Here is a 24729-nt window from a genome sequence, read left to right as displayed (position 1 = left end):
AGTGAATAGACAGGCAAGTTTGTTGTACATGTGGTTGATGTTTACCTTTTCTCGAATATTCTAGTGTTTCTTGTTAACAGACAGCTGATGTTTTTTTTCCTGTCACATAACTTGTTGACTTGATCTCTTTTCCTAATTCTAAGGAGTTATGTTGGTTTGGGTCCCCTGAGAAGCAGATATCATGACCGTATCATACGTGCAGAGATTTATTAGGGAAAATGTTTGTAAGGGAAAACAGGGAAGGAGCTGGAGGAGGTTGCAGGGAGAGAATGAATTAAAAATCTTAGACTGTGGTGCAGTTCTAAGAAAGTTTTGGTAAGGCTGAGGGGCAATCTAGAGCCAAAATGGCCCATCAGAGGAGTCTTTCCTCTGCCAGAAATGGACCTGCCTTGGTATCCCTGCCATGTTCAGTGATTGGTAGGGAGTAGCTTGTGGGAAGAGTGGCCTCAGCTCTACTAGAGTGATGTATCTCAGGAGGCAGTAGTGGGAGATGTTCATAATTACACTTCTGTATTACTCTACTTGAACTCCTTTACCAATCTACCACACACTGAGGGGCTTTAACAGCAGAAATGTATTTTTCGCATAGAGGCTAGGAAGTCCAAGGTTAAGGTGTTGGCAAGGTAAGTTACATTCTGAGATCTCTTTTCCTCTCATGACTTGCAGGCTGCTGTCATCTTCCGGTGTGTTCGCATGACCTCTTCTTTGTGTGGAGAGAGAGGGAGCTCTTTGGTTTCTCTTCTTATAAGGATACCAATCCTATCAGAGCAGAGCCCCACGCTTATAAGCTTATTTAACCTTAATTACTTCCTTAGCGGCCCCATCTGCAAATATGGCCACACTGGGTTTAGGGTTTCAACATAAGAATTTTGTGGGGACATAAACATTCAGTCTGTAGTAACTACCTACCGCCAGAGATTTGAGAGGTGCATCTTTTAAAAACATGTTTTATTGTAGTATATAATACAGAAAATTGCACAAATTTTATTTTTATGGCTCTTAATTTTTTAATGCCAAGAGAACTAATAAAGTGTAATTTGTATTTAGTAGAATGCACACATTTTAAGTGTATAGTTCAAGGTTTTGTTTTGTTTTTTTTTTAAAAGATTTTATTTATTTATTTGACAGAGAGAGAGAGAGAGTCATTGAGAGAGGGAACACAAGCAGGGGGAGTGGGAGAGGAAGAAGCAGGCTCCCAGTGGAGCAGGGAGCCCAATGTGAGGCTCGACCCCAGGACCCTGGGATCACGCCCTAAGCCAAAGGCAGACGCTTAACAACTGAGCCACCCAGACGCCCCTAGTTCAAGGTTTTTGACAAGTGTATATACACCTGAGTTACCATTAACCACTTCAAGATACAGATTATGTCCAACACTCCAGAAAGTTCTTGTGTTGACCTTGGTGCTCCAATAAAGACTCTGGGAACCAATGCTTAGGTGAGCTTCCCTGGTTGTAGGTAAGCACTACAGAGAAAAGTAGAGGGGGAAGATGACAGGGAATTCTGGCAGTGCAATGAGGGGATTCAGGTAACAGTTTTAAAGAGGATACTCTGGAGATGCCTCTCTCGTGAGGTGGTCTCACTGCCTGAAGGGGGTCTTGTAACAATTACAATTACATACAGCAGTGCTGTATTTTCAGCTATAATGCATTTGGGAAACTGCACCTGTGAGATATCTCACCCTCCTGACACTAGTGGGTATGTGGGATTCCCAAGCAACTTATATTAAACAGTCTTATCCTTTTACCTTGTAATAGGATAACTAAAACATTTTCTAAAGAACACAAAACAGTTTTTACGGGAAACTTTGCTGTCTCTTCTATATTAATATTTAATGAATGGAAAAATGCATTTGTAGGCTCTATTGAGGTTCTCAGAAACAGAGATTCATTTACTCATTTAATATTTTTCCCAATATATTTCTTCAACAAACATTCATTGAGCTCCTACTATGTTCCATGTTTTGAACTAAGCACTAAGAGAGACACAAATGAACAGGAAACTCTAGGATCTCATGGTTAAGAGTGGTGGAGGCAGAACTGCAAATGGATTGTTTCTGTTGTGACTGGAATAACTCAAAAATGGTGATGGGCAAGAGGAGGAAGGTAGGAAGCAGCTAGCAGAGAAGGGCACAGGGCTAATAAAATGACTATATATGATGATAACACATGAGAAGAGCTATAATGGTGCAATGAACAAAGTTTTATTGGGGCTCAATGGATGAAGAAAGAATTCTCTAAGGGAGCTGGGCTAGGTTTCAAACACAGCACACATTTTCCCCTCTTATTAATTCTTTCCTTTAAAAATGCTTTAAAATATTTTAAATTAAAGTTGAAAAAAATGAAATAGTACCAAAAGTTTTATAACCCCAAATAGTAATCTCCTGCACCAGTGACACCTGCTACCCCAATCTCATTCCCTAGAGGTAAACATTTTAGCTATTTCAGCTATTTTGTTTTGTATTGGTCTGTGTACTTCTTAAGATTATGCTTGTAATGATATTTCTTGATTTATTATCATTTTGACATTATCTATTGATTTCCTGTTAGGATAGATGGGAATTTTACCCTCTTAAATGTCACTCACTTTCCACTCTCCTTCCTTCCAAAGAATTTCTTGATTAAATTAATATTCGGTGCTTACATTATTATAATCATGTTAATATTGTTCACTGCAGAGCCAAGAATTTCCGAATGATTGTTTCCCTCCTTTTTTGTGTAACATTTTATTTTTTCTAGAATTAATTTCTGTTTTTAAAAATTTGCATATTTTTGTGTGTGACCCTTAATTATCCTTAATATGTTTTGTATCTCTCAAAAGATTCCCCCCCCATGCTTAAATGTATAAAGTGTCTATTAAATCAAGGACATGTGTTTCCAGATTGATAGGGCCCATGAAGCACCGAGCATAATGGTGAAAGCAGACCTGTACTATGGCACTGGGGCACGTCAGAGTGAAAGTCAAGAGCAAAGATCCTGCAGACTTCCAGAGAAGAAAACAAGATTCGAGTAAAGGGTTGAGGGTCAGAATAGTGTCAGATTCCTCACCAGCAATGATGGAGGTGAGAAGGGGGTGGCTATGCCTGAAAATTTCAGAAAGAAAGGGATTCCATGCTGCGGTTGCACATCCAGCAAAGACCAGTTAAATATGAACATAAAGTAAAGACATTTTCAGACATGAAAATTCTCAACTTATCTCCCAAGCACCCTTTGTTAGGCAGTTATTCCAAAATGAGGGAATTCACTAAAAAAGGAAGACGTGAGGATCCCAACAACAGTGGATCCAAAATAAGAAAAAGACAAAAGAAATCTCTAGGATAGCAGTGAAGGGAAATCTCAAGATGGCAGCTGGGTAGCAGGACCTAGGGAAATCAGCCCAGACTGGAGCAAGCACAGGCCCCAGGAAATCATCCTAGAAGGTGAAATTGTAGAACATCTAAGGCATTTGAACATACCGAGAAGTGATTTACAAAATTGGAGGGAGAAGTGAGAACCACTCAATTTAGTGGTAAAGACATAAGAAACTGAGCAAATAAAAAAGATAATTAACTCTAGAGAAAATAAAATGTGTAGGGAATCAAAGGTAATTGTTTACATAGTCAGCATATGTCAACCCTGAGCATCAATCTGACCAAATTTACAAATAACTAAGCTGGAAGGATGGGGCCACTTGGAATGCACCTGGGGTGGGGTGGGGTGGGGTGGGGTGGGAGTGGTGGCTAAATGGGTTAAAGTCTTATCCCCCTGTAGTGAGAGCCCACAGTGAGAGTGAACAGAAAATATTCAAATCAAAATCAAGCAACATAAGCATGTTATTGACACATATGGAGATAAATACCAAAATAATTGACTAAAAGAAACCAAAGTGGTGTCCTCAGTGGATTGGGAAATAGGAGAGAGGGGGAAGGGAGTCCTGTGGTTTTCATAGCAATTATTTGATTGTCTGTGTGTGTCCATATAATTTTTGTAAACATAAAAACCACAATTTAAAAGGAAAAAAATATAAAGTATCTATCAGTTTTCCTTTCTTCCTCCCAGAGTTCTCCATCCTTTTGCTCTCCATCCTGTAAATTAGATTGGTTGCTCTGTAGTTCTCTTGCTCTCCATCCTGTAAATTAGATTGGTTGCTCTGTAGTTCTCTTATCATCCTGGGCACATCCTTTAGTTGTCATCCTGGGACCTTATATCCCCAAGGATTCCTGGTTCCTTGGATTTTTTGTGTTCCTTATTTTTCTTCATTCATTTGTTTTGCTGGAGCATAGCTTTCATAATGTCTTTAGAAAGTGTTGAGGGTTGACTTGTTTCCCCAAAAAGATATGTTGAAATTCTAACCTCTGATACCTTTAAATGTGACCTGACTTGAAAATAGGGTCTTTGCAGATATAGCCAAGTTAAGATCAGGTCATTAGTGTGGACCCTAATCCAATATGACTGGTGTCCCTATAAGAAAAGAGACACAGACACAGATGACGAACGCCACATGACGATGGAGGCAAAAATTGGAGTGGGGCTGCCACAAGCCAAGAACACTAAGGATTGTTAACAAACACCATAAGCTAGGAGTGAGAAATTGAATACATTTTTCTCCTAGCCCCTAAAAAGGAACTAATCCTGCTGACACCTTAATTTTTGAACTTGTAGACTCCAGAACTGTGAGAGAATACATCGTTGTTACTAGTTTAAGTTACTAGTTTGTGGTGATTTGTTATGGCAGCTCTAGAAAGAGTATATTGGAAGTTAAGTTGAATCTTGGCAGATCTGAAAATGTCTTTATGATTCTCACTCTTGATGTTGGCTCTGTCTTAATTTTACCAGAAAATATCAAAGGATTGCAACCAGGTCTTGATGCCACCTGATTGACGGTAATTGCAAGATGCATTCCAACTGTAAGGATTTGTATATGTGTAAAAAAACAAAACAAAACACTGAGTGTTATGATAATTAAAGTAGGATATGATGGCTGGGTATAGAATTTTAGGTTGAAACTATTTCTGAATAACAATTTTGAAAGCAAATCTCCACTAAGTCCTAGTGTTGCTGTTGAGAAGGCTGATGATCATGTGACTTTTTTTTCCTGTTAGAAATTTGTAGAATAGGCTCTGCCTTTTTATTCTAGAAACATGTATTTCTGTTCTGGGTAACTTAATTTTACTCTTAAAAAAACTACACACACACACACACACACACACACACACACACACACAGATATTTTCATTTCCATGCTCTCTCTTTGGTATTCTTATTATGTAGGTATTTATTTTCCTGGATCAATCTACTAAAATTATTCTTATCATCTCTGATTCTCCAACTTTTCATTGCTTTATTATATTTTTGGAGAGATTTCCTTGACTTAATTTTTTAACAATCTCAGAAATTTAAATCTTGGTTATTATAATTTTAATTTCCAAAAGCTCTTTCATGATCCCAGATTTTTCTTTTATTCTGAAAAAAATCGAAAGTGCTTCCCTTGGGAAGGAAAAAAAAGAAACAAAAGGAGGAGCAGAGGTAAACTTTTCTTCCTATGGGTTAACCAACATTGCCTTGCCTTTCTCTTTGTTTCTTTACTCTCTTTGCATTGCTTAACATTTCACTGCCTTACACTCTTAACATTAAAAAAGAAGGGATCCCGATGTCCCTAACCTTGAACAGATTTGTCCATAAACAATGTAAAAAGGCCTCCTGTCTTCTGTCTGTGCATTATAGAGATTCTGATTCCAGAAAACAAAACAAAATAAAATATATTTTTTATGTTTTACCTATCCTTGCTACCAGCTATACCTTTTAAAAAGTGTTGAGCTAAGGGGCGCCTGGGTGGCACAGCGGTTAAGCGTCTGCCTTCGGCTCAGGGCGTGATCTTGGTGTTATGGGATCGAGCCCCACATCAGGCTCCTGCGCTATGAGCCTGCTTCTTCCTCTCCCACTCCCCCTGCTTGTGTTCTCTCTCTCGCTGGCTGTCTCTATCTCTGTCGAATAAATAAAATCTTAAAAAAAAAAGTGTTGAGCTAAGATTACATTTATTCTACAAGAGCTCTCAGAGGAGATAAGCGTGTGATGAGAGAATTAGAACTCAAGAGGAGTGAGTTGGTGGAGTGATAGGAGTGCCCCTTGGGCAGAAGTTCAAGATTTGCCAATTGCTACCTTTGTGACTGTTGAATCACATGTTAAGTCATATGTCACATGTCAAGTTACCTCACAGCCTCAGCTTCCTAGTTGGTAAAAATGGGTAAATGAGATCTATCTTGTCTAACTCATAAGATTATTTTATCAAATGAGATAGTGTCTAGGCAATTACTGGGGTCAATTAATAGCTGGTAGAGGATTAGACTTGGAGTCACAAGATCTGGTGTCAAGATCTTGTTTGCCTCTTCCAGGCTGTGTGACCTTGCACAATGTTCTCTGAACCTCAGAAGAGGGTTAATATACTCCCTGTGTCATTGCCTACTGTCATCAGTGATTTGGGCATCACCCCCTCCTTTTTTATTTGTTTATTTTTCCTGTTTATTCTTTTCCCCCATTCCCATTCTCCTCCCCACTCTCCTTTACTCATAGGTGACCATTCTAATATGTGTGAGGTGAATCCTTTAACTACGTTTGTTTTTATACTCTGTGTATCATTCTTCTGTGTGCAGCCATTCAAACATATGAAAATGGTGTTATGCTACAGATCTCATTCTGCATCTTGCTTTTTTCACCCCAAACTCTGTTTTAGAGAACTCACCATGTTGCTGTATGTTTATATAGCTTATTGCTTCCGATTGCTGCATAGTATTTTACAGCAGTGCATTTATCCATTCTTCCTACTGATGGATATTTAGATTGCTTCCAACTCTTGTCTTTCATACATGACCTTGTGATGAACATCTTTGTACAAGTCCCCTCAAGAACTTGTGTGAGAATTTATCTGAGAATATGTGCTTAGACCTAGCAATATGTGTACTTATTTTCACAACAGATTGCCAGATCTAGCTCCAGAATGATTGTACCAATCTCCATCCCCAGCAGCAGATCAAAAGAGCTCCTCTATCCCACATCCTTGGGATGTGAATAATAATTCATATTATTTAGCTTTCTAATTTTCAGCAATCCGGTGGGAATGGGACTGTGTCTCATTTTTTTTTAAATTTTGTATTTGTCTAATCACAAATGAATTTGACCATCTTTTTAGATGTTTCTCAGCCTTTTTTTTTATTTTGTGTGATTTGCCTGTTATATTTTTGTCCATTTTTTTTGCTAATAAGTTTCCTGTTTTTTGTTGACTTACAGGAATTCCTCTTCTTCTATGTGCTAGTCTCTTTTTAGTTCTACATGTCGAAAATATCTCCTCTCAATTCATTAGTTGCTTTTTAACCTTGTCCATGGTGTTCTTTATGGAACTAAAGTTCTTAACTTTGAATTAGTCAAATTAATCTTTTCAACTGTGGTGATGTTTGTACAACTCTGTGGCAATACTATAAATCATTGAATTAGACACTTCAAATGAGTAAATTGTATGGCATGTGAATCATGTCTCATAAAAGCTGTTATTTGGCGGAAAAAAGATATTGCTAGATTGCCTCTCCAAAAAAAACAAAAAGTTGTACTAAAAGTCCTGGTCAGTCCTAATAGATAAGAAAAAAATGGATCTTTGAACTTGAAAAGAAGGAATAAAATTGTCATATTACATATATATATGTACATATATATATACATATACATATATATATATTCCTCTACAAATAAAACTAATGATATAAATAGTAAACTATCAGAGTTTCTGGATGTAAGATTAACTTATAAAAACTTTACAACAATAATCAAACAGAAAATATACTTAAAAATTCATAGTATTAACAAAATTTTTAAAATACCTAGGAATCAATAAAAATTCACAATACCTCTGTGAAGTAACAGGTAAACTTTACTAAGAGTCACAGAACAAGTCTGAGTAAATAGAGAGATTTTTCATGCTCTTGGTTGAGATGACTTAATAAAATAAAGATGCCATCTAACCCTAAATTAATATATAAATATAATGAACTTTCAACCAAATGTTCAAGTGGATATTTTAAAAAAGAAATTTTTTTCTCATAAATGTATATTCTTATCTCATAGCCAATCTTAAAAGTTAATCATTAAATTTTCCCTATTTAGTATTTATCACATGTTTGGCATATTACTGCTACCCACTTAAGGCAGTTCTCTGTTTGCTAAAACATTTTGAAATAACAAATTTACACTTATGCTTTCAAAAATATGTTTTTCTGTGTCTACTGAAGGAATTACATGATTTTCTCCTGTAATCCCTTACTGTGGTAAAGTGTATTGATAAATTTGCTCACATTGAACCCTTCTTGAATTCCTGGGATATACCCTAATAATTGAACATGATTTTTAAAACATATGGATGGATTTTCTTAGCTAATATTTTATTTGCATAGTTGTATTTATGTTTACAAGTGAATTTTTTCTTGAATTGTCTTTAGTTTAGAATTAATGTTATGATAGCCTAATGAATTGAGCTGGGTAGCAAGTTTTATGGAACAAGCTAGCATAAGAAGCTGTTCCTTTAAAGCTTGGTAAAACATCTGTGAAACAGTTGCTAGTCAGTATTTTTCATTTCTCTCACTTTCAAAACCATGGCTCTCTAACAAATGCAGTTGAGAGAATCCTGTTAATTTGAAACACTCAAATCATACTTTAATTCTGAAGAAAAGACCTCAAAAATTAGATTGACTGTTAAAATAATTTACTTAAGGAAACCTACTTCTTTTGTGTTCAAACTTTTTTTTTTTATCTCTTTAGCAACAGAATTATGCAAATTGAAGAATAGTGTTATTGAAGTACTCCCTCGCATAAAAGAATTGCTAAATATGTTAAGGAAAGAAGTGACAACATTTTTACTCCTCGAAGTGTCAAGGCTGTTCTTAAAAGGGACAACATTATTTATAAATAGGAAAAGAAATTCTTAACTTGAGATGGATAATCACTACAGCTCTTGCTATGAATATCTTTTGAAGAATTTGTTTCTTTTACCTTGATGTTACTAAATACCCTTCCAGCATTTAGGGAACAGGTGGAATCATGTATAGTGTTGAGGAAGGGATCAAAAATAGATGAAAATGCTTTTTTTCTGTCAGTGGGCAACATTCTGAAAACTTGTTGGCCAAGCGATTCAACTTAATTTTAAAAAATGGAAAAGCACGTTATGTTTGAAAGGTGGCATTATGTGTTTTGACAAATGGAATTTGAAGAGCAATTCTCAGAGTTCTTAATTTTTTGCCAATTCGTGGTTAGTGTACTGGTCTGTACGCTAATGTTGAACATGTTTTCTCATTAATAAATGTTCAATGAACAAAAGAATGAAATAGATTCAATGTGGTCACTGTAGAAGCTATGTTCTAATACAGTTGGAACCACAACTACAAAGAATTTTATTTTATTTTGTTGTATTGTTTTATTTATTTATGACAGAGAGAGCATGAGGGGGGGCAGAGGACGAGGAAGAAGCAGACTCTCCACTGAGCAGGGAGCCCAACTTGGGGCTCACTCCCAGGAACCTCAGATTATGACTTGAGCCAAAGGCAAATGCTTAACCCACTGAGCCACCCAGATACCCCATAACAACAAGGAATTTTATAAGCAAATTCTACAGAACAAGGAACTGTTGAGGAGAGGCAAATTGTCAAGGAAGTATAATTAAAGAAAGATGTATGTGATTTGATGTTTAGATAGTGGGGACGGATGGTTTTGGCTATAATACAGGGGGCTTACACTAGATTGGTTTAAACACAATGGACTTAGAAGTCAATTCTAGGAAGAGGAGGATTCAAGCAAAAATTGAGAGAACTATTTCCTAAAAATAGTGTGAGATTTGGAGGCTGAGAGAAATCACAGCTTTGGTGTCCAACATAATAGAATATAGCACAAATAGGGAGCACATGTACTTTTACTAAATGGGAAGTTTTTTGAGGCATATTGGAAAGTTAAGAAATATTGAGGAAGACTTTGAAATGATGAAAAAGAGAGAAAGGGGAGGAATTAAATACTCTCCTGAATAGTGAATCTCTTCCCGGTTGTCTCTACATTTCATGGTCTTTTTAAAAATTAAAAATATATATTGATATATAATTGACATATAACATTATATTAATTTTTAGTGTACCATATAATTATTTGATATATGTATGTATTGCAAAATGATCACAATAAGTCTATTTAACATCTATCATCATACGTAGTTATAAATTCTTATAAATTTCTTGTAAATATACAATATAATATTAACTATAATCACTATACTGTACATTACATCCCCCCAGGACTTATTTATTTTATAACTGGAAATTTATACCTTTTGACTCTCTTTATGTATTTTGTCTACCCTCTACCCCTCACCTTTGGCAACCACCAATCTGTTCTATCTATGAGTTCCTTTTTTTTTTTTTTTAAGATTCCACATATAAGTGAGAACATATGGTATTTGTTTTTGTCTGACTTATTTTACTTAGCAAAATGCCTTCCAGTTCCATCCATGTTGCCGCAAATGGCAAGATTTCTTTCCTTTTTGTGGCTGAGTATTATTCTACTATAAACCATGTTTTAATTATCCATCTATCCATCAGTGGACACATGGATTGTTTCCATATCTTGTCTTTTGAGAGTACATATATTTTTTCAAGTTAATGTTGTTTCCTTCAGTTAATACCCAGAAATGGAATAGCTGGATCATATGGTAGTTCTGTTTTTATTGTTTTGGGAAAATCTCCATATTGTTTTCCATCATAGTTGTAGTAATTTACATTCCTACCAAGAGTGCATAAGGGTTCCCTTTAATCCACATCCTCACCAACACTTGTTATTTCTTGTCTTTTTGATAACAGCAATTCTAACAGCTATGAAGTGATATCTTATTGTGGTTTTGAGCTGTATTTTCCTGATAATTAGTGATGCTGAGTACCTTTTTGTGGACCTGTTCACCATCTGTATGTCTTCTTTGGAAAAATGTCTACTCAGATTCTCTGTCCATTTTTAAATCAGATAGTGTTTTTGAAACTGAGTTGTATGAGTTCTTTACGTATTTTGGATATTAATCCCTAATCAGATCTATTATTTACAAGTATTTTCTCCTATTTGGTGCCTTTTCTTTTTGTTGATGGTTTTCTTTGCTGTGAAGAAGCTTTTTAGTTTGATATAGTTCCACCTGGTTTTTGTTTTGTTTTGTTTTTTGCCTTTGCTGCCTTTGCTTTTGGTGTCAGATCCAAAAAATCATCACCAAGACTGATGTCAAGGAGGTTATTGTCTATGTTTTCTTCTAGGATTTTTATGGTTTCAGGTCTTACACTTAAGTCTTTAATCCATTTTGATTTTATTTTTGTGTATGGTGTAAGATAATGGTCCAGTTTCATTTCTTTCCATGTGATTGTCCAGTTTTCTCAGTGTCATTTTGAAGAGACTGTTCTTTTCCCATTGTATATTCTTCGCTCCTTTGTTATAAATTAATTGACTATATACGAATGGGTTTATTTCTGGATTCTCTATTCTGTTCTGTTGATCTGCGTGTCTGGTTTTATGCCAGTACCATACGGCTTTGATTACTATAGCTTTGTAATATAGCTTGAAATTAGGCAACACGAGGCCTCCAGCTTTGTTCTTCTGTCTCAAGGTTGCTTTGGCTATTTGGGCAAGATTTCAGGAAGGAGAGGGAAAACAGTGCTGGAAGCAGAGCAGGACTGGGGCATCTCTCCTGGATATTTTCCCTTTCCACTTGGGACAGATCTTGTACTAGCTCCCATGCATATGAAAATCAAGTTTGATTGCTTCACCCTCTATGTGTCCATGGAGATACGCAAAGATATGAAATTCAAGAATGCTTTCTGTATGATCCAAGGTCAGTCTCTGAGCTTTTTCAAGCCACAAACTCCTTTAGTAAAATGTTCTTGAGCTTCAGGTACATGGAAAAGATCACCAACATGGGAGTCTCATCCCCTGACTCTCTACTCTCTAAGCCTATCCTACCTAATGGGTGACTGAATATCTCTGAACTTCAAGTTGGTAAAAACAAATGCAATGATGGACATGCAGTATTATTCAATAGATAATTAAAAGCAGAAATTAATCTTCTAAGGTTCTTGGCTCATCCTCTAAGCCTGCCTTATTCTAAAGGAGCTAATGTTTGCATTTCTAGGACCATGATCAAGAGTCCAGGGTGGAGGCAGGATGAACCATAGTGCCCCTAACTTCTCTACCCATCTAGATGTAAAGGACAGCATTAGCGTATTGCGTGTCTTCAGTGGCTTCTCTCATTAGGCTTTCATGGAGATTCCCACATCACCTTTGCCAGTTCCCACAGTTGGGTATTTACTTGATTTTTCTCACTCCGAAAAGTCCTTGAATGTTTGCATGCTAGTATCCCTTACTTTTCCCCCTAATGACCGTTTTAGAAAACAATTACATGTTTCAAAAAAGGTCTTCTTAGGAGATTGAAATAAAGGACCCCTGATGGTGGTGGGTATGCAAAGACCATCTCAATTTCCGTCTGTGCGTATGACCAAACTAAGCACTTGGTTAATCTGACTCCTTCCTTTTTAAAGCCCCAACTCCTAGGATAACCCAAACATCAACATAAACCATGGCACAGACACAGGACATCATTCTGCTATTAGAACAAACAAATGTATATATGAAGGTTATCATTCATTAAAAAAGAAGGGCTCATCCTTTTTAGAGGATGTGTTCCTGAAAGAATTAATGAAGTTGCTGAAATTGGATGCAAAAAATTCTTTCAGCAAAATTTTTTTTTTCTGGAGGGGAACTTTCTGTTTGACAATAAAACACATGTCCCCAAAGATGGAGACAGTGCCCTGAGGTACCTGGCATCTTTGGTGCATTCTGGTGGGTCCTGGATGGGGATACAAGCTTCCTGGGGTCATGGAAGGTGGGAGACTTGGCTCTAGTGTCTCTCTTTGTCTAGAAAATTCACTGTTTGACATTTTTTTTAGAAAAAAATTTATTTATTTATTTATTTGAGAGAGAGAGAGAGAGAGAGCAAGTGCACAGAGAGAGCAAGGGGCAGAAGGGGAGGGGGAGGGAGAGAGAGAATCTCAAGCAGAATCTGTGCTGAGCATGGAGCCCAATGCGAGGCTGGAACTGGGGTTCAGTCTCATGACCTGAGATCATGACCTGAGCTGAAACCAAGAATCTGACACCTAATTGACTGATCCACCCAGACACCTCTCACTGTTTGACTTTTGAAACAAAATATATGCATTACTCTGATTTTTTTAAAAAAATTGTGAAACTATTGCCAAGAAAAAAAAAAAGAGGATTTATCATAGGTTTCCTTAAAATCTGCAATTAATTCTGATACAAAATCCAGTTTTGAAAACAAATTTTACAAGATAATCATTTCTATGAGCTTAACAAGACTTGATACTTTCAAAATGAGCTCCACCACAAAATATCAGATGATGGATAAATTAAAATAAATGTGCTTTTAAATTCATTGCTAAACTCAAGGAGAATAAGGAAAGTTCTAAATTTTAAAAAGACAAAAACAAATAAAATAGAGCTGAAAATAGAGTGGAGAGCCAACACAGTGGGTTGCTCTAGAGTGAACCTGGAGGGGAGTAGGCATGTGGCCAACAATCCATGGCATTCCACCATCTTCTCAGGAGCAGAAGTTTCTTCTATCTTTTTTTTGTCTCATCTCATTCAACCTGCTGCATATATATGATAATGCAATCAATGCATTGATAAGGTTTTATTACTATTATCGACAAAGTGTTCTAAAATGTATTTCTCTTCAAGGATATCATCCTACCGTCCTAGGACTTCATGTTTCTCACATGCCTGGTGTAGAAGTTCTAGCAGCTGCCTGGCATTATTTTTTTCTTTTGGATAAATAAGGCCATCTGAATAAATATTGTAATTAGGACCATAATGGCACATTTTGGTTGCTTTTAATAAATAACACCAACCAGAATTGTTTCTTAGATGTGGCGCTAATGATTATTGATGGCCAAATTGTTAGATTTAGATCAGAAATTCTTGACTGAAAATTTTTGTGAGACTGTAAACTATAATGCTATGAATGTAGAAAATATTTGCAAAACTTTCTGGATTTGCCGCATTACCTTAGAATAATCCTCAAGAATTCATAACAGAAAATGCAAGAAACTGGAAGCTGATATAGTTCAGCAGGTATTGTGTGCAGAAAATATGGGTAAAATCGTGATAAAGAGAGCAGGATCAGAAAATTGTTAGAAAATCTAGGCTCTGTTCAGTCTTTGTTTTTATTAGGAAGTGTAGAAAAATTGGTTAAAAATAAAAAGTTGACATTGTATGATATTAGAATCTGAAACCCTTTAAACTTTAGGATTATAGAGTTTTGCTTTTTAATTATCAAAGTGGTCAGATAAGGATGGCTCATGTTGATGTAACAGGGCTATGACTCACTACTCTTTTTGTGATTACATCATGTTGCCATTTAATTTTTACAACACCTTAATTTATTTGTGATTTGCCCTTCTACTCTCCTTCTAAAAATTAATCTTTCCCAGTTCTTTCACCTTCTTGGGATTGATTATGAACTAATTCTTTATAGACTCGAAGTTTACATTAGCTTTCTTAAAAAGAAAACAAAAGAAAAAGATCGAGATTTTTGTTAAAAATGTTAAAGGCCAGCTCTGTAGAAATCTCAGCAGTAACACTGTTCAGCAGGTGCCAAAGACAGGATGAGTCTAGGTGCTAAGCTGCAGTAGCACACGCCCTGGAGACTTAGAATCACAGGACCAGTCTGCTTATTGAGATAGTCCTCCGGCTAGAGTAGGCTTTGGCAATACTGAGGAGTAAGCTCTTTGTCTGCAGTACCTTCTTGCCCTCCATGTCTATCATCATCACTTTGTGGATGGAGCACCTTATACTCTGCCATGACTCTCTAAAACCCCTTTTCTTTCCTTTTCTTTTTCTCTTTCTTTCTTTCTCTCTCTCTCTCTTTCTTTCTTTCTTTCAATATATTCATTTATTTGACAGAGAGAGAGAGAGAATTAGTGCACGGGCGGGGAGCAGGGGCAGAGGGAGAGGGAGAAGCAGACTTCCCTCTGAGCAGGGATCCTGACGTGGTGCTGGATCCCAGGACCCTGAGATCATGACTTGAGCTGAAGGCAGATGCCTAACCAACTGGGCCACCCAGGCGCCCCTCTAAAACCTCTTTTCTACAGCCAGGATGCCCCACCTGGGTCTGTGCATTCATTCACTCACTTCTGTGCATCTTGACCATGTGCCAATCATTGTCCTCACCTCATTTTCTAGGGAAAGAAAAAGTGACATTGAAGTGAGTCTTGAGGAACAAGGGAAAATCTACGAGATAGAGATGTGGGGGAGGTTATTTTAGTTGGAGGTAACAGCATGAATAAAGCTACGGGAGGTTTATAGCTGACTTATTTGGGGAAAGGCGAGTGGTGAGATATGACTAAAGATAGATTATGTGGTGTAGGGAAGCCAGTTTGGGGGTCAAAGGAGGAGAAGATGGAGTTAAAAGGGTAGGTGGCAGCTAAATTATGAAGGGCTGAACACTGGGTAGAAAAGACAAAAGAGAAATCACTCCTCCTCTCCCAGGAAACATTGGACTTTGAGAGGCGATGTGTCCATCATGACTGTGTCACTGGGTCTTTAGCATGATGAGAATTTTAGGGTGAGTTGGAGTGGACATTGCCAGATTTGTGGGAGGGGTGGCTAAACCTGCCTGCTGCCTGCTCTGCACAGCCCAAGAGCTTTAAGAATGGTGTTACATTTTTAAATGGTTGATAAAAAGCCAGATATGTGAAACTTACATCAAACTAAAATTTCAATGTTCACAGATAACAGTTTTACTGGAATATAGTTATGCTCATTTGTTATGCACCGAATGCTTTTTTGCTACAAGGGTAGAATTTAGTTGTGACAGAAAACATATGGCCCCCAAAGCCTAAAAAATGTATCATCTGTTTGCGTTTTGAACATTTTGCTGAGCCCTGTCCTAAGCTGTTCAAAAACAAAGAAGTAGAAACACCAGAGAGGAAGCCCAGAGCAGGATTGAGCCCTAGAAAGATGGCTGAAGTGTTATAGAACTTAGCCCACAAGATGCTTTAACTAGATGTATTAGTTATAATAAATTTAACTAAATTTGTTAATTCTAGGGACCATGGTTTCCCTAGCATTCATTCTCCTGTAGTATACTTTGAAGCTATATAACATGCCATACTTTTAGCATGAAATATGTGAATTAAATGTATATATATATTTAATTCAAAATGATTTATGGGAAATCTAGAAAACTATGTTGACAGTTGTGGTTGACAGGCATTCTCAGAAGCATTTACATGAATGGTAATACAGAAAAGGAGTATCTTTCAGAATCGGAGATCCAAATCAATATAAGTAAATTACTGAAACCTTTTCTAACCTTTTCAAAATTCATCTCTCTTTATGAGAGCAGTAATGTCAATCACACATTTCTGCTTTAGTGTGGGTAATTTTAAAATTCTTTTCATAAGGCTCAGAGATATTACGTTATATGGTGTCTTTAAATTTTCTAAAAGCAATCCTTACTTACTTCTGTACTCAGAAAAAAATCATAATCACATATTGATCCAATTTAAGAGGAAAATTTATAATTGAGAAATTCTGGTTAAAGAAAGGTGAGTAAAGTATGTAGTACAGTGATGGAAGGGAAAATTTGGTTCATCGTGAGACCATAGTAGAGTTTTCAGAGCTCTCTGCCAGTTGATGTATAGTATCTCAGACCTGGATCCAGCATTCCCAGCTGAGAACTTCTGTCTCAGGAATGGAGGTTGTATTGACCAGTGTTCAGCTGCAGCAAAGAGAAGCAACTAGTTATTTTAAGCAGAAAGAGACTTAATTCAGAGAATCAGCTACTTATGAAATCAGGGGAAATGCTGGTGGAGCAGGGTCTAGGATGCGTCTTTGGGAATGGCTCCTGGGATACTGCAGAACTTGCCAGCCTGGGGAACAACCATCTCTTTTATGAAGATGGGCAATCAGTAGGCTACTTCTGGATCAGGAATCTGTTGTTGCCACCCCTGTCATTGATGCCCATGAAGGTGGAAGCTGAGAGCACCCAGCTGGCTGCTGCTGCAGAAATACATCTCTATAACCTTATTTTCCAGGGAAATTCAGCCAAAAGCAGCAGGAAAACAACCTCTGTCTCACTTTGATGTTCTAAAACTTGCACAAGTGCTTCTCATTGGGGAACCCTAATAGAACTCTAGCTGCAAGAGATTGTGGGAAATGTAGTTTTTAGACTTCTAGCCTCTGTGTGTAGGAAGATATCCTTAGAGGCAGGGGAAGAGAATGTTGGTTGAGGCTAATCACCTGTATTCATTTCCTAATACTGCTGTAACAAATTACAACAAACTGTGGCTTGAAACAACACACATCTATTATATTACAGTTCTGGAGAGTCTGACACACGTTTCACAGGGCTAAAATCCAGGTGCAGCAGGGCTCTGTTCCTTCTGGAGGCTCCAGGGGACAATCCATCTATGCCCTTCCTTGCCAGCTTCTAGAAGCTGTCCACATTCCTTGGCTCATGACCTCATTACTCCAACTTCTGTTTGCATCATCACACCACCTTCTCTGACTCTAACCTTCACATCTCCTTCTTCCAAGGATTCTTGTGATTACATTGGGCCCACCAGATAATCCAGGACAATCTCTTAAGATCCTTAATCACATCTGCAAAATCCCTTTTTCCACATAAGATAACCTAACCACAGGGATTAGGATGTTGACCTCTTTGGGAGGCCATTATTCAGCCTGCCCCATTGCCTTTATGCAAATGGGTGAGGGAGGGAACTGATGTTTCTTGAATATCTGCTATACACCAGGAATTTCATATATATCCTCTTATTGAACATTCTCACCAGCCTTTCAAAGTGGACACTATTATTCCTCTTACAGATGAGAAAATGAGATTCAAAGAATTTCAAAAACTAGCCCACTGTTCAGTGATAAAAAGAAATGAGCTATTAAGCCATGAAAACACATGGAGGAACCTTTAATGTATATTGGTAAGTGAAAGAAGCCGGTCTGAAAAGGCTACGTACTGTATGATTCCAACTATATGGTATTTTGGAAAAGGCAAAATTATAGACAGTTAAAAGATCAGTGGTCTACGGGAGTTGGGGTGGGGAGGAGGAGCGAGGGAAAGATGAATAGGCAGAGCACAGGGGATTTTTAGGGCAGTGAAACTATTCTATATACCATAATGGTGGATACATAATATTATGCACTTGGGAAAACTCATAGAATTGTGCAGCACAAAGAGTGAACCCCATGTAAATGATGAATTCATTGATAATAATTTATTACTATTGGTTCATTAATTCTAATAAATATACTACACTAATGCAAGATGTTAATAATAGGGGACACTCTGGGGTGGGGAGGTGGGAATATATGAGAACTTTGCACTTTCTGTTCAATTTTTCTGTAAACCTCAATTGCTCTAAGAAATAAAATCTAATAATTTAAACAACTAACAGTAAAAACTAGCCCGGCTGGCATGTGGCAGAGTCCATAGGTAATCTAGAAATGTTTGGCTCTAAGAATGCATGAGATTTTAGTGATACTGTGAGTTCCAGAGACGCTGGTGCCCTCAGATTTTCATAAACCATCTAAAATCTGACAGTGATGGTCTCATCCCAGAAGGTGCGGGTCTGCTTCATTCTTCGTCATTAGGGGTTCTTTTGAAGTGCTCCCAGTTGATAAATTTGAATCGGGTTTAATGGGTTTGCTGATAGGGAACTGTTCATTCTATCATCTTTAAGTAATCAGTTCCAAGTTTTTCATGGGTTGTACACCACCTACATGTGAAACCTGCTTCTTCCAAAAGTAAATAAAGTGCTTTTCACATGAACCAATCCTACCTGCCTGACGATCTCTTAACAATAACAATAAAAAAGGCATCGATTTAACTCTAATCTGATATTGGGGAAAAACGTGCATTGATAAAAACAATAATTTGGCCAACTGTTTAAACTGAGAACTACCCTTGTACCATCTAATCTTTATGTCCTTTGAGGGAGAGAATGGTGTTATACACTTAAGCCCTTGAAACTCTAATTTTTCTGCCCTTTGTATATAATGTCTTATTTATTTCTTAAATGAGATTCTATCATCAAAATTCATAACTACTGGTACTCTTCCTTCCCCCATCTTGTAACTTTTATGCAAGTGATAGTTTTCTATATATTTTTGGTAGAAGGATATAGATTAGGAAATATAGATGAATAAAAAGACAATAAATAAAATCACAGAACTTTTAACGCTTGGAAATAACTACTGTCGACATATGTTTATATCCTTCTAAATGTTCCCAATGAAAAAATATGCATATATATCACATATTATTGGGTTTGTCACATAAACTCACTGTGAAGAGTTAACAAGCTGTTCAGGGACCGGGGATCCCCCTGATTTTGCTGTTCCCTTCTTCTGTATGCTCATTTCCAGCTCAGAGTCCATGATGGCTACCCAAGCTCCAGCCATCATATCTATTTCATCCTGCAGGAATGAGGAAGGGATGAAGAAGAGCACACCCACTCCCTTTAAGGGCACTTCTTTATATCCAATGGGTCAGAACTTAGTTGGGGAACTATTTTTTTTATTCCAAGTGGCCCTATGCCCAACTAACCATCAGACATTGTACTAAGAAGGAAAGGGAAAATGGATACTGGTAGACGACAATTTTTGCCAAATACACGTTTCAAAAAATCATATTAATTTTACTATTTTCCTAACATGATTTTTTCATGTAACAATATAACATTAATGTCATCCTAAGTCATATGTATATATGTCTATCTATCTATCTATCTATCTATCTATAAAGTCATTGTTTTGATGATGTTATATTACTTCATAGGTACAAGTAATTAATTCTCTATGAGTAATGAGTTTTTTTCAAATTTTTGATATTATAATAAAAAAAACTTGTGGCAAGTATTCCTGAATATAAATCTTTTCACACTTCTTTGTCTGTTTTTGAAAATACATTCTTAAAGTGACTTACTCTGGTAGAGTAGTGTTTCTTGAGTCAGATAAGTAGAGACATGGTAAAGGCTTTTAATATGTATTTTTAGAAAAGGTCAGTGGATACAACCAGTTAGTAGCAGCTTATGAGAGACAGTAGTGTGCATTTCTCCCCGACTTCTTAGTCATTGATATCATATTGGCATCTTGAAATCAGCCACAGTGGGAGTATTTACACCATGGAAATCAACAAATGCTACAAATAAGAACCTTTTTCCCTTCTTCTCCTGGAGAGCTCATTGTGGAACATTTGCTAGCACACAGCTGCAAAGTACTTACAAATCTTCAATCCTAACAGTTTAGGAGGATTTATTATTTTCACCTCAAAATCCATATCAGTGCTTAAAATAGTAATAATTCCAATTGTAACTTCTGTATTCCAATACTGATAACTCATATTACCTGTTGTTATCTCCAGATTTTTTTTCATGGCTTGTTTAGAGATGGAAAACAATTTTGGGTATATTTGGATATATTTTGTACCCCACCAGATCAGTGTAGTCCATTAAGGACAACCGAATTTTGCAGAGATTTGGCATGATTGTGTGATAATTCCAAAGGGTACTGTACTTTGGAAAATTGTTATTTATAAAAACATTTTAAATAATTGCTTTGGCACACATTGTTGATTTATAAGGAAATTCAAACTTGGTGACTCATAGAGAAGAAAGGGGGAGAGTGATCGGAATCTCCAGGTCTTTGTCTAACTTTCCATGATCATCTCATACATTCCATTTACGCCCACAGGTGGGGTTCTTCCAGACCTCGACCCCTGCACCCTGCCTCAGTAGCTAGTAAATCATTCTGTTGATCAGATTGCATCATTTCTGTTGCAGTGGAATAAAAGTTTGGGTCACTGAGTAATCTAGTTCTAGGAAGCTATAATTCTATGAGAAATTATAAATGAAAGGGAGGCAGCCTGGCACAATGAAAATAGTACTAAATTAGGAATCAAGGTCTCCAGAAATCTAGGTCCTATTTTGTCACTGGGCTGTGTAAGGAATCTGATAGATTCCTCTGTCACATTTCTACTCCACAGTCCTGATTCACTGATCTGGCCAACGAAATTGGTGCTCTGCGTCCCCTCACTACTCCTCCTAGGTTTTTCCTACAAGGACCTACAAGGAGCTACTCAAGAAATTCCCATGTAGAAGAGTAATAGTTTTCTGCCTGATAAGAGCACAGGAGTAGCTACTTTACCTCTAGCTAACTATATACTCTGAGACAAGCCTTATTTCTCATCAGTAGAATGGGGGTGTGTGAGGATAAGATTCAATTTGTGAGTCCTAAAATTCAAAGATTCTATGAAACCAATTCACCTGCCTAGTAACTGTACTGGAATCAAAGTAGCCTGACCGGTAGAAATGAAACTCCCATGTAAGAGGCATTTGATCTAGCTTGCACAGAGTGCTGTATGAGAACATGATGCTAAGATGTCATATTTTATGTATGCTCTAATTCGGTTCTCACTGGAAGAGAACAGTGGTGATGTAAGAGGCTGTTTATGAGATTATGCCAAGGGGGAATGCTTGTGCCCTGTGACAGTAAAGGCTATAATTCACTTACACATAGACATCAAATGTTATTGCAAAGTCATTGGGAAAATTCTAATTATCTTAAAGTCATCTGTAAAATATGTATCTTGTTTTAAGTAATAGGAATATGAAGTAAGATCAAATTCTGGATCGGAGCTGCCCTTCATGCTGACCACCTATGGAGCATTTCAAATTGTATAGCCTCTGCACTGTTCTCTTTTCTCCTAAGTATCATTGACAACTGTCCCCCCAATGTAAGTTGCAGGGTACAACTGAAATCACCACCCTACCCCTCAAAATATCTTTTCCATCCACACTTTTGAAATGTTTGCTACTTGAGATGGAGAAATCCTTTTTCTAGGTTTTTATCTCCAGTATTCCTTTGTGAAGAATATTGCAATATAAATTGGTCACAAACACTGGTAGAAATGGACAGAGCAATGGCCAAGTGTATCAGTTTTCTAGGACTGGGGTAAAAAATTACCACAAACTTGGTGGCTTAAAATAACAAATTTATTTGGTCATACTTCTGAAGGCTAGAAGTCCAAAACCAAGATGTCAGCAGTGTTGGTTCCTTCTGGAGTCACTAAGGGATAATTCATTCCATTCTTCTCTTCTAGCTTCTAGTGGCTGCCAGAAATCCCTGGTGTTCCTTGACTTGTAGACCCATCACTCCAACCTCTGCCTCCAACTTCACATTACCTTCTCTGCTCTGTCTTTCTGTTTCAGATCTTCCTCTGCCATTCTCTTACAAGGCCACCTGGCATTAGATTTAGGACCCACCTTAAATCCAGGGTGATAGAACCCTAACTTAATTACATCTTCAAAGGCCCTTTTCCCAAATAAGATCACATTCGTAGGTTCTAGGGCTTAGGACATATATTTTTGGAAGGGGAGGCACTATACCCAGAGAAACTCTGATAAAAACACTGATACCTAGGATAATACATTTTGATTGGAAGAGATGGTAAAAAAAAAATTTAAAAAGGTAGCATCAAGATATTGGGTTGGAATTGGGGGAAGAGCTGGGAGTGGGAGAAGAAGACATACTTTCCATTTTACTGGATGGGCATTCTGAAAGTGGAGTTGATAACGCACGAAGAAAACTTTGCCTTTGAACTCTCCTTGCTAACCAAATTCGTTGGCTTGACAAATCACTGGTTCTCTGCTGATACCAACAGGAAACCTAGGAATGAGACTAGAACTGAACCATCATGTGGCTTTTGGTTTTTCTGACTTCCCATTTGTCTGATTATTTGTTCATCATCCCTTTAGCAAACATTTATAGAGCACTTACTATGCTCCTGGAGCACGGTGGGCTATCTCCTCAAGCGCATTGTTGGCATTACCTGTCTCTGTTCGCACCCAGCACTGGACTGGATGCTCAGTGGAGCTGCATGCTATCAAGTCAGTCACTAAGATTACAGTCAAGTAGAGTAAAAATTGCCCTAGAAACACGTTAAAACATTTATAAGTACACTCACATGGTTTTCTGTGTCGGAATAAATGGTTCAGACATAGCAAGCAATCACAGCACGAAGATGAATGGAGCACATCCTAGGTGATTAGCTTTCTTCTAACATTATTTCTATTATTTTATTTTTCCCTTTGGCAAGTTTACAGAATTAAATTTATGAAAATTGTAAATGTATTTCATGTGACTCTAGCCAAAACCACATGAGCAGCAAGGAGAAATGTAGCAATTAGAAACTTCCAAAACTGAGTGAGCCAGAGGAAACTGTTAGGGATATTTTGTTTGCTTGTTTATTTAGAAGTCACTGTTGTGCAGTTGGAGACCTGGGGTCAGACAGGTCTGGGTTTGACTTCAGATTCAACCACCCCTTTCTGTGTGATACAGAAAATTCCAGAAGAAACTTGTGCAATCTACAAAAGGCTGGGTTGCCTCATGGCTCATTTGAATGGAGCCCTCATAAAGGCAACAACAGTCAAGTAACCCCCAACACGTTGAAAACAGTTTGAAACTCTACTGAAATCTCGTGGAGATGCACCAAAGAGGAAGTTCGTACGTGGTACACAGTATACTTTCTTAAAATTCCCTCTCTCTCATCCCTTTTCCCGTATTTTGCGCATCACAGATGGCAGTTGACTAAAATTCCCACTTCTCATCTTTTAAAATTCTGTTAGTTCTCCCAAAATTATCTGCTCTCTAGCTTTTCTGATCTTAACTTCCTGCCCTTTTAAATGTAAATCACTGAGATGGTTTTAGCTGGGTTTTTTTCAGTTCTCTTGACTACTCCCCTCTCCCCAAATCAGATCCACAAAGCATGAAGCAAACCTACGCAGAAAAATTGGGGATTAACTGGGATTCAAACTGAGCAGTCTGATTTTGCTACTTACTAGCTAAGTGATCTTGGACAAGTCACCCTCAACTCTGTGATTCCCTCCCTTCCTTCCTTCCTTCCTTCCTTCCTTCCTTCCTTCCTTCCTTCCTTCCTTCCTTCCTTCCTTAGGTAAAGCCAATAAGACCAACTTGGTAAAAATGGTTTGAGGATTAATTGGAATAAAATAATGTATTTTCAGATTTCTGTCACAGTGCTGGCCCATTTTAGGCAACCAAAAATATGCTAGTCCTCTTCTTACTCTTTTCTCTGTAGACAGACCTCTGTGTAAAGACAAATCATAACCAAAGTCTACTTGGTCAGTGTGGAATCATATAATACATGAATGAAAACCGTAAAGGCACCATGCTAAGAATAATTGATGAGTTCATGCCACCATGAGAATGTTTTGCAATGGCTACCACAGCCTGGGTGTATACCTTCCACCAAGAATTTGTTTTTTCTAAGAATCCCCCAAATAAAGGAGGAATGCTCAAATAGTAGACAGTCAAGAAATTTCCAGTGTCTGCTAGACTGGATCATTTTTATTTTTTATTTTTTGGGCGGGGGGGGGGGGCTCTTTCTGTAGTTTCCATTCTGTGAAATTAGTGGTCAATTTCCACATGGCTGGAATATGCCCGTTAGTACAATGCATCTTAGCATCACTAATGCCATCGTGTCAATATATATATATAGTGTTAGAAGTATTTAGTCAATTAATGGATTTTTGAATTTATTTTACTCCGAAGTTGGCTTTACCTTCAAAATATATTTTTATTATTTGTTGCT

General features: G+C 37.3%; 1 pseudogene; it reads right to left on the bottom strand.

The window, feature by feature from the left end:
* LOC123781517 (adenylosuccinate synthetase isozyme 2-like) overlaps positions 1-22345 on the bottom strand; it is a 55370-nt pseudogene extending 33025 nt beyond the window's left edge.
* Between the last annotated feature and the right edge of the window lie 2384 nt (positions 22346-24729).

Source organism: Ursus americanus, chromosome 34 (assembly GCF_024610735.1).
Source record: "Ursus americanus isolate L20-20 chromosome 34, mUrsAme1.1.p, whole genome shotgun sequence".
Classification (NCBI taxonomy): domain Eukaryota; kingdom Metazoa; phylum Chordata; class Mammalia; order Carnivora; family Ursidae; genus Ursus; species Ursus americanus.
The sequence above is the reverse complement of the archived record's forward strand: the minus strand, read 5'-3'. Positions and strand labels throughout refer to the sequence as shown.